This window comes from Triticum urartu, chromosome 2, assembly GCF_003073215.2.
Source record: "Triticum urartu cultivar G1812 chromosome 2, Tu2.1, whole genome shotgun sequence".
In the NCBI taxonomy this organism is placed as follows: domain Eukaryota; kingdom Viridiplantae; phylum Streptophyta; class Magnoliopsida; order Poales; family Poaceae; genus Triticum; species Triticum urartu.
Window position 1 is genome coordinate 677864538 of NC_053023.1, and position 9412 is coordinate 677873949.

Below are 9412 nucleotides of genomic sequence, written 5' to 3' on the forward strand. Positions count from 1 at the left end.
AATGGTGAAGACACGGTACATGAAGGCTGACCCGAACCACATGGCCAAAGTCGGACCTGTGGGGCTTGATGGCAAGGAGATCCCTGTGAGTTTAGTGTACGGCCAAGTAGAATTGGCCGCAAAGTTTTCCCAACAGGACTGTAGACTAGACAGCCTATTGGATGGCATTAAAGAGGAATTCAACCAGTCAAGTTGACTATGTAATTTTAAAGTGACATGTATGATGCCTTCTAGCCGGATTGTAGATCGTTTGTAGTGGCAGACCTTTTCGCTTCAACCTCGGGACCCGACAGTCCGGAGTGTATCCAAATACCCTCTCGGTTATGTAAGAACCGGGGCATGCGTGGAGACCAGGCGTAGGGGTCATTAGTGATTTATCAGACAAGTGCCCAACTAGTTATGTTATATTACATGGGTAGTAAGAAACATCTTCCAGAGAGAATAGTTCCGTTAAGGGTTCCTTTCCCTGGGTAGGCATGCCCTAAAGTGCATGTCCGGACTGCGACAAGAACCGCAGAAAAAACATCTGGGGGCAGATATGGATAATAAATAAAAGTCATCTTTTGTTCACCGACCGAATATTCTCTTAGGAACGCTAGCTTTCGGCTTCACCCAGTCTGAGGTACACGTCCGGCTGACCCAGCGGTAACAATTGCATAGGTGCTCCCCTTATACCCTAGCCGAATTAACGGGAACGTAGGGCATAAATACAAGAGCCAGGCAACCCAGCTTGGCCAAAACTTAAGTCATATCGATGCATATAATGGTGAAAAAAGGTACATGCAGAAGTATAACGCATGTGTTGGGCGTGAGGCCCAGGTAAATAATTTAAGCTTCTATGAAAGAAGCCCCCAGGTGTAGAGAGTTCGGCTAGCACATCTGTAATGTACAAGTGAGGCACAAGGTGACCCTTGAAGGCCTAGAGAAATAAAAGAAAGAAAGAGAAACAAGACAGATGATGCATATGCAGAAAATGGACAAAGGGAGGGGACTAACATAAAGTGCCGTGCTAGGTGTAGAATCTTCATAGCCTGGCTGCGTTCCATGGGTTTGGCTCGAGTCGACTAGTCGATGCATCCCGTAGCCGGTACGCTCCGCCGGTCAGAACTTGGTCGATGATGAAGGGACCTTCCCATTTGGGCTCTAGCTTGTTCTTTTTCTTATCCGGCAGTCATAGAACTAGTTCGCCAATGTTATAAGTTTTGGCCCGTACTTCTCTGCTTTGGTATCTGCGAGCCTGTTGCTGGTAAAATGCGGAACGGGCTTTGGCCACGTCGCGCTCTTCCTCCAAGGTGTCCAGACTATCCTGCCGATCGAGCTTGGCTTCTCTTTCTTCGTACATGCGCACTCGAGGTGAGTCATCAATTATGTCACAGGGCAGGACTGCCTCTGCGCCGTACACCATAAAAACGGTGTATATCCGGTACTACGATTTGGCGTGGTCCACAGCCCCCAGAGTATGGAGTCGAGCTCCTCTACCCAGTGCGTGTCAGACTCCGTTAAGGAGTGCACTAATCTGGGTTTAATGCCGCTCATTATAAGACCATTTGCTCGTTCGACTTGACCATTGGTTTGTGGGTGATAGACTGAAGCATAATCGAGCTTGATGCCCATTTTGCTGCACCAGAGTTTTACCTCGTCGGCCGTGAAGTTCGTGTCCTTATCAGTGATGATGCTGTGGGGGACACCATAACGGTGTACAACCCCGGATATGAAATCTATCACCGGTCCAGATTCGGCTGTTTTAACCAGTTTGGCCTCTATCCATTTGGTGAATTTATCCACCATGACCAATAAGTATATTTTTCTTGTGGGTTCCCCCTTTAAGGGGTCCAACCATGTCAAGCCCCCAGACCGCGAAGGGCCATGTAATGGGGATTGTTCGGAGGGCGGTGGGTGGCATGTGGCTTTGATTTGCAAAGAGCTGGCAACCGGCGCAACGTTGGACCAAGTCTTGTGCGTCTGCCCAGGCCGTTGGCCAACAGAATCCTGTACGGAAGGCCTTGCTTGCAAGAGCCCAGGCTGCGGCGTGATGACCGCCGAGTCCGGCATGAATTTCTACCAAAAGGCTCCGCCCTTCCTCTTCGGAGATGCACCATTGAAGGACTCCGGTAGCGCTTTTTTGTACAATTCTCCCTCGTGGACCCTGTAGGCCTTGGATCGCCGCACTATGCAGCGTGCCTCATTTTGGTCCTCCGAAAGTTCCTGTCTAGTCAGGTAGGCCAGGAATGGTTCTGTCCACGGGGCAATAATAGCCATTATGTCGTGGGCTGATTGTGTTATTTCGGTGGCGGAGCCTCCGATTATGTCAGAGAGTTCGGTATCGGGTATTTTGGCCGGGTCCGGACTGTTGGTACCGGTGTCTCCTTCCCATGCTACGGATGGCTTGAAAAGCCTTTCCAGAAATATGTTGGGAGGGACCCCATCGCATTTTGCGCCGATGTGGGCGAGGATATCCATCGCCTGATTGTTTTCCCGAGCCACATGGTGAAATGCGAGCCCCTCGAACCGAGCTGACATTTTTAGGATGGCATTGCGATAAGCTGCCATTTTCGGATCCTTGGCATCAAAGTCTCCATTTATTTGGGATATCGCGAGGTTCGAATCCCCGCGCACCTCTAGGCGTTGAATGCCCATGGATACTGCCATCCGAAGACCATGTAGAAGGGCCTCATATTCGGCTGCGTTGTTGGAGTCCGTATACATTATCTGCAGTACGTATTGAACGGTGTCTCTTGTTGGGGATGTCAAAACGACGCCAGCCCCCAGACCAGCCAACATTTTGGAGCCGTCGAAGTGCATGATCCAGTTTGAATATGTGCCGCACTCTTTAGGGAGTTCGGCTTCCGTCCACTCAGTGACGAAGTCAGCCAAAACTTGCGACTTAATAGCTCGCCGTGGCTTGTAAGTTATGTCGAACGGGAGGAGCTCAATGGCCCATTTGGCAATCCCTCCTGTCGCGTCGCGGTTGTTTATAATATCGTTAAGTGGTACTTCCGAGGCTACCATTATCAAACACTCTTGAAAGTAGTGTCGCAGCCTCCGAGATGCCATAAATACCGCGTACGCTATCTTTTGATAATGTGGGTACCGTGATTTGCATGGAGTAAGGACAGTGGACACATAGTAAAACGGCTTTTGAAGGGGGAATTTGTGTCCATCCGCCTCTCGCTCGATGACGAGTACTGCGCTTACTACTTGATGAGTTGCCGCAATGTATAATAGCATTGGTTCGCCAATGTTTGGCGCGGCCAGGACCGGGTTTGTTGCCAATATGGCTTTTATTTCATTGAGTCCGGCCGTGGCGGTGTCCGTCCACTCGAAGTGTTCGGTGCGCCGGAGGAGGCGATAAAGGGGTAATGCCTTTTCTCCCAAGCGGGAGATAAAGCGGCTTAGAGCCGCCATGCATCCAGTCAATTTTTGTATTTGTTTGAGGTCTATTGGGGTAGCCAACTGTGACAACACTCGGATTTTGGCCGGATTAGCTTCAATACCTCTACTGGAGACAATGAATCCCAGGAGCTTTCCGGCTGGTACGCTGAAAACGCATTTTTCCGGATTGAGCTTGATGTCATATGCTCGGAGGTTGTCGAATGTGAGCCTCAAGTCATCTACTAGAGTTTCGACATGCTTGGTTTTAACGACCACGTCATCTACGTATGCCTCCACTGTTTTGCCGATCTGGTTTGCTAGACATGTCTGAATCATGCGCTGATATGTTGCGCCAGCGTTTTTGAGCCCGAAGGGCATTGTGTTGAAGCAGAATGGGCCGTATGGTGTGATGAATGCCGTTGCGGCTTGATCTGGCTCCGCCATTTTAATTTTATGGTAGCCAAAGTATGCGTCGAGGAAACACAATGAATCGTGTCCTGTGGTAGTGTCGATGATTTGAACAATGCGGGGGAGGGTGAAGGGATCCTTTGGGCAGGCCTTGTTAAGGTCCTTAAAATCGATGCATAAGTGCCAGGATTTGTCCTTCTTTGGTACCATCACCAGGTTTGCTAGCCAGTCCGGATGTTTTATGTCTCTGATGAATCCGGCCTCCAATAGCTTGGCTAGTTCCTCTCCCATGGCTTGTCTCTTAGGCTCGGAGAAACATCGAAGAGCCTGCTTGACTGGCTTAAATCCTTTTAGGATATTTAGGCTGTGCTCGGCCAGCCTGCGTGGGATTCCTGGCATGTCTGAAGGGTGCCAGGCAAAAATGTCCCATTTCTCGCGTAGGAACTATCGCAGTGCGGCGTCGACATCAGGGGTTTAATTGTGCCCCGATGGAAGCTGTTTTTGTAGGGTCCATTGGATGGATTTGGAATTTGACTATTTCTTCCGCCGGTTTAAAGGAGGTGGACTTGGATCTTTTATCTAGTATCACATCATCCCTGTTCACCGTAGAGCGTAGCGCAGTTAGTTCCTCGGCCGCTAGGGCTTCGGATAGTGCCTCGAGGGCTAGTGCGGCTGTCTTATTTTCGGCACGGAGTGCTATGTCCACATCACTAGCGAGAGTGATGATTCCGTTGGGCCCGGGCATTTTGAGCTTCATGTACCCGTAATGGGGTATGGCTTGGAACATTGTAAACGCCTCCCCCCCTAGTAGAGCATGGTATCCGCTGCTAAACGGGGCCACTTGGAATGTAATTTCTTCAGACCTGTAATTATCCGGCATTCCGAATACCACATCTAGTGTGATTTTCCCAGCACAACGTGCTTCCCGACTGGGGATGATTCCTCTAAAGGTTGTGCTACTTTGCTCAATGCGGCTCCAGTCTATTTCCATCTTTTGAAGAGTTTCCTGATAGATGAGGTTTAATCCGCTGCCGCCATCCATGAGTACCTTGGTGAGTCGAAAGCCATCCACGATTGGACTGACGACCAGTGCGGCTGGTGCTCGGGCTGTTAGGAATTTGGGTTCGTCACTGGCATTGAAGGTAATAGCCGTGTCACTCCAAGGATTTATTTCTGCTATGTGGCAGATTTCGGCCATGCTGCGGAGTGTTCGCTTGCGTCTATTATTTGACGCGAAGGTCTCAAAGACCGTTAACACCGTATTGTTGTCCACGGGATGGTGCTCTATGATTTTTGGGACTTTGGTTTTCCAGGCGCTTTCCATCGCATAGTACTTTCGTACTATGGACACCAAGTTGGCAAAGCGTGTGACTTCGCGACGACTTATGGCGTTGAGGATTCCCTTGTCCGTGTAATTATTGCAGAAGAATGAAATTGCATCTTCCTCACGGCAGTCCTTTATCCTGTTCATGACTAGGAGGAATCTGGCCTAGTAATGGTGTACTGTTTCTTCGGGCTCTTGCCTAATTTGGGATAGATCGCATATGTTAGGGTGGGTGGGTGGAATTGAATCCGAATCCTCACCCCATCTGAGACTCAGGGGCCAAGGAGTTTCCGAACTCGAAAGTTTGGATTCTTGGATGTTTTCCGATAAATCTAGCCCACTGCCTGATTCTAGATTCAGGCCTTGAGTGACGTCCTCCCCTCCGCGGGTATCCGGCTTGGAGGGATCGGGAATCCGGACATAGCTAGTCCTTAAGATAGATGAAGGGTTGCCGCATTGTTCCTCCACCACTGCAACGTGATGGGTGACCTGGGGAGAGTTGATCTCTCTCAGATCGGATTTAGGCCCAATCTGATCGTAGTCTGTAGCGACTCCCTGGGCGGCGATGCGATCCAAGAGCTCGTTCAAGGAAGAGGGCTCCATTGGATCTAACTGCTCGGCGAGTTCCGAGTTGACGTGAAGATTGCTTTCGATGACCCAGGAAGTCATCGTCGGCGCAGCGGCCGAACAGGCGGTCATAAGAAAACCACCTAGCCGGAGAGTTTAGCCGATAGCTAAAGCTCCCTCGGCGATAGTGCCGTCTTTAAAGACGGGATGAGACATCCTTCCTGATGACGACGACACAGCGGAACTCTCAATGAAAGCACCAATGTCAGTGTCAGAACCGGCGGATCTCGGGTAGGGGGTCCCGAACTGTGCGTCTAGGACGGATGGTAACAGGAGGCAAGGGACACGATATTTTACCCAGGTTCGGGCCCTCTTGATGGAGGTAAAACCCTACGTCCTGCTTGATTAATATTGATGATATGGGTGTTACAAGAGTAGATCTACCACGAGATCAGAGAGGCTAAACCCTAGAAGCTAGCCTATGGTATGATTGTATGTTGTGATTGTTGTCCTACGGACTAAAACCCTTCGGTTTATATAGACACCGGAGAGGGTTAGGGTTACACCAGGTCGGTTACAAAGGAGAAGATATCCATATACGTATTTCCTAGCTTGCCTTCCACGCCAAGTAGAGTTCCATCCGGACACGAGATGAAGTCTTCAATCTTGTATCTTCATAGTCTAACAGTCCGGCCAGTGGAGATAGTCCGGCTGTCCGGAGACCCCCTAATCCAGGACTCCCTCAGTCCTAAACCATTAATCCTCTGCTGCATAATGTGTTTCTTCTTGTGACCCTTTTGCGATAATAAATAACTAGAAGCTGTGCCTTCATCCTCCTCATAGCCATTGTCCTGAGCTCTCTTCGGAACAAAATATAGAAGGCTGAAACATTAGTAAGAGCATGAGATACATGTAAATACGATAGGAAGAAATTGAGGTAGTATTGATAAATAATACATACAACAGATATCTCATAATCTTAACTGAGTGTTGTGTTACCAATTTTCTGTAGTTATTAACTCTATTAAATATATTTCCATAAATAAAGTGTTGAATAAAAAATTAAACTCTGGCGCTGGGTGATGTCTAAAAAATAAATACGGCTACAAAACTCCTCTTAGCATCCGGGCAGTATAGAACTTCAAAACGTGAACTGAATATAACCAGACAATGAGACAGAAATTCGCAGAGTTTTCTCATATAGTTATGGAAGCTATTGAAGACCTCCACGACCAGTAATTTCGACCATGCAAGCAAAGCCTTAAATGCCTTTTTTTGCTAATTGCTTAATTATATGTGTCTGTCCATTGTGTGGATCAATACAGTACTCCAGTAAAAGGTAAAACAAGACAGAATATACAAATTATGTTCTTTATGTTGCTTATACTAATATTATTTTTAGAGATCAATGCCAACTTCAGTTCCATGGGATGACTCTCAATGCCAAGTTCAGTACTCTCATGGAATTGAAGTCAGAGTATACAATATTGTCCAAGGGATGTCCAAAATGCTAGTTTCAGTTCCATGACATATAACACAAATGATACAAGTCCAACAGGGCTTGAGAGAAAATACAGTAATCAAACATAGAAATGCACAACCTAGAAATATGTAGAAGCATTCATCAAATAAGTAGTATGAAAGTTTGCACTACATCATGATATCACCAAAATCCTATGAAGCAGTACCAGAGTTAATCCTATGAAGTACCCAAGTTCTTCTTATGGACTTCTAGTGAAGCACTTTATTCTAAAATCCCAATACAACAACTCTTTATAATAAAATTCTTTTGCCAGATAAGCAAGCTCCCCTTTATGCTAACTACAGGGTATCAGTAAATCAGTACAATCACACTGGTGGAAATAAAGAATAGAGGACTTGACTCATATCCAATGCAAAAGAAGAATGTTTGGATCACACCCAGGCCGTATTTGGCCTTCCAAATCAGCCCATCCCACATCTGATAGAAGGGAATCAAGCGACAGTGAGCACATGAAAAAAAGTTATTAAGATCTCAAACATAACCTCCTGTGAGCGCCACGATGGACGAGAAGAGGGTGAGGCCGCTGGTCACCGAAATAGCAGCAGCGCAACCACTGCGGGCGGCGGCGATTGGTAATAGACCATGAGGAACGGCGCCGCCGCCCGTGGCGTCTGCAGCTTTCGCCGCGTCTAGCTCTGCACATACTGACACAATGCATCAGAAGAGATAAATGAAACCATAAGATCTAAAATACTATCAATAGAGCGCCAATATGTATAAACATCCAAATCACCTTGTAAACGTCCTCTTTACTAAGTACAATATTTGGGTTTTGAATTGCTTCATCGTCACTGCTGGCATCACTATCATCCTCTTGCTCAACATTTTCATACCCAATGAGCAATGAAATAGCACCTATCATAAGCCTACATGTAGAATACACTTGTTTAGATGGAAAGCAACCAACAGTAGACACCTACATTTCCTTACAAAAATCCACCTCGAAGAAGGATGGAAACAAACATGGCATATAGCATTTGATGTGCGGTAATCAAACCAGACCCTTCGACGGTGAAGATCACATAGGATAGTAAAAGCCCTCTTAGTTTGCTCTTGACTCTTCCTCGCCCTGAGAAACAGGACATAATCAGATAAGGTGGGAAACGGTCTCAAGTGTGTGCTTACCAGCTACAATGTTAAGCGCAATAATTCTTATCAAACCAAGTGTAAGATGTTGCAAACCTGCACTAATTTAAAAAGGATGCCTTGCAGTTTGCGATTCTTGGCTTCATTCTTGTGCTTCTGAATCATCCTTCTGATGTTGTAGATTGCTAGTCCCCCTTTTGGATTAAAAAAAGACTTGTAATGTGGTAATCATACAGAGATATTAACATGGGGGTGGGGAATCAGAACCATAAAGAAACACTCTAAAATTGTGCTCCTCTTGGATAGACACATTTGATGTACCTAAGGATCCAAATCGAATATAGTCATGATGGTATGACCTGGTCTACAAAAGAACCAAAGACTTGATATTAGTTATCATCAGCAGGCGCCATTAATTAGCTTACATATATAAATGAGCATATGTAAAAATCATTTACTTCATCAATCCTAGATGCAAAATAGATATAAAGATTTGTTTACCTTCTGAATCTATCAGGACCTGACCATCCTATGGACTACAGATCCTGATCCAAACTGTAATTTTCTTCCTGGAGGAGGCTGCCCACCAATTGTTTTGATGTTACTTTGTAGCTAAATTTAGTGCAGCTTCAATCAACTCCTGAAGTTGGCCTCGTTCCTAGATTGCAGAACTGTTATGATAAAACAAAGTGTCAATCATCTCTTATAAGATGTAGAGAGACGTACAGAAACCAGCGACAAGGGGAAGTAAGAAGTTGCCATATAAGTAGACTAAAAAAGTGCTTCTACCGGATTTCACCGATGCCTAAGAGTATGGCAAGGCCGCATCGTGCCGCCACCTCCCGTGCGGCAGATCCAACCACCGACGCCTTCTCCGCCAGCTCTGTGAAACTGCCAGCGCTCGCATGGCTTGGAGATGGAGACGAGGAAGACCCGCTGCGAGCTGCTCCTGTCGGATGTGATGGTGGCCGCGGTAGCCATGCCGGCGATGGGTTCCAGATGGAGACGAAGTCGTTGCTAAGCCCGCCAGCAAGGAGGGGGTCATGCTCATGACGGCGGTACCCGCCTTCTACCTTGGGGCGGCCGTGGGGATAGGCTGGAAGAGAAGGTAT

The 9412-nt window shown here is 47.1% G+C and overlaps 2 long non-coding RNA genes across 2 annotated transcripts; both read right to left on the reverse strand.

Annotated features, from left to right (window-relative positions):
* Positions 1–7953: 7953 nt before the first annotated feature.
* Positions 7954–8500, reverse strand: LOC125534046. Its single transcript, XR_007294401.1, has 3 exons — positions 8397–8500; positions 8155–8283; positions 7954–8080 (listed from the first exon to the last, which is right to left on the reverse strand). It is a non-coding gene; the product is annotated as an uncharacterized LOC125534046 (long non-coding RNA).
* A 119-nt stretch (positions 8501–8619) lies between these two features.
* On the reverse strand, positions 8620–9147 carry LOC125534047. The gene is made up of 3 exons (XR_007294402.1): positions 9090–9147; positions 8802–8971; positions 8620–8664 (listed from the first exon to the last, which is right to left on the reverse strand). It is a non-coding gene; the product is annotated as an uncharacterized LOC125534047 (long non-coding RNA).
* Positions 9148–9412: the final 265 nt, after the last annotated feature.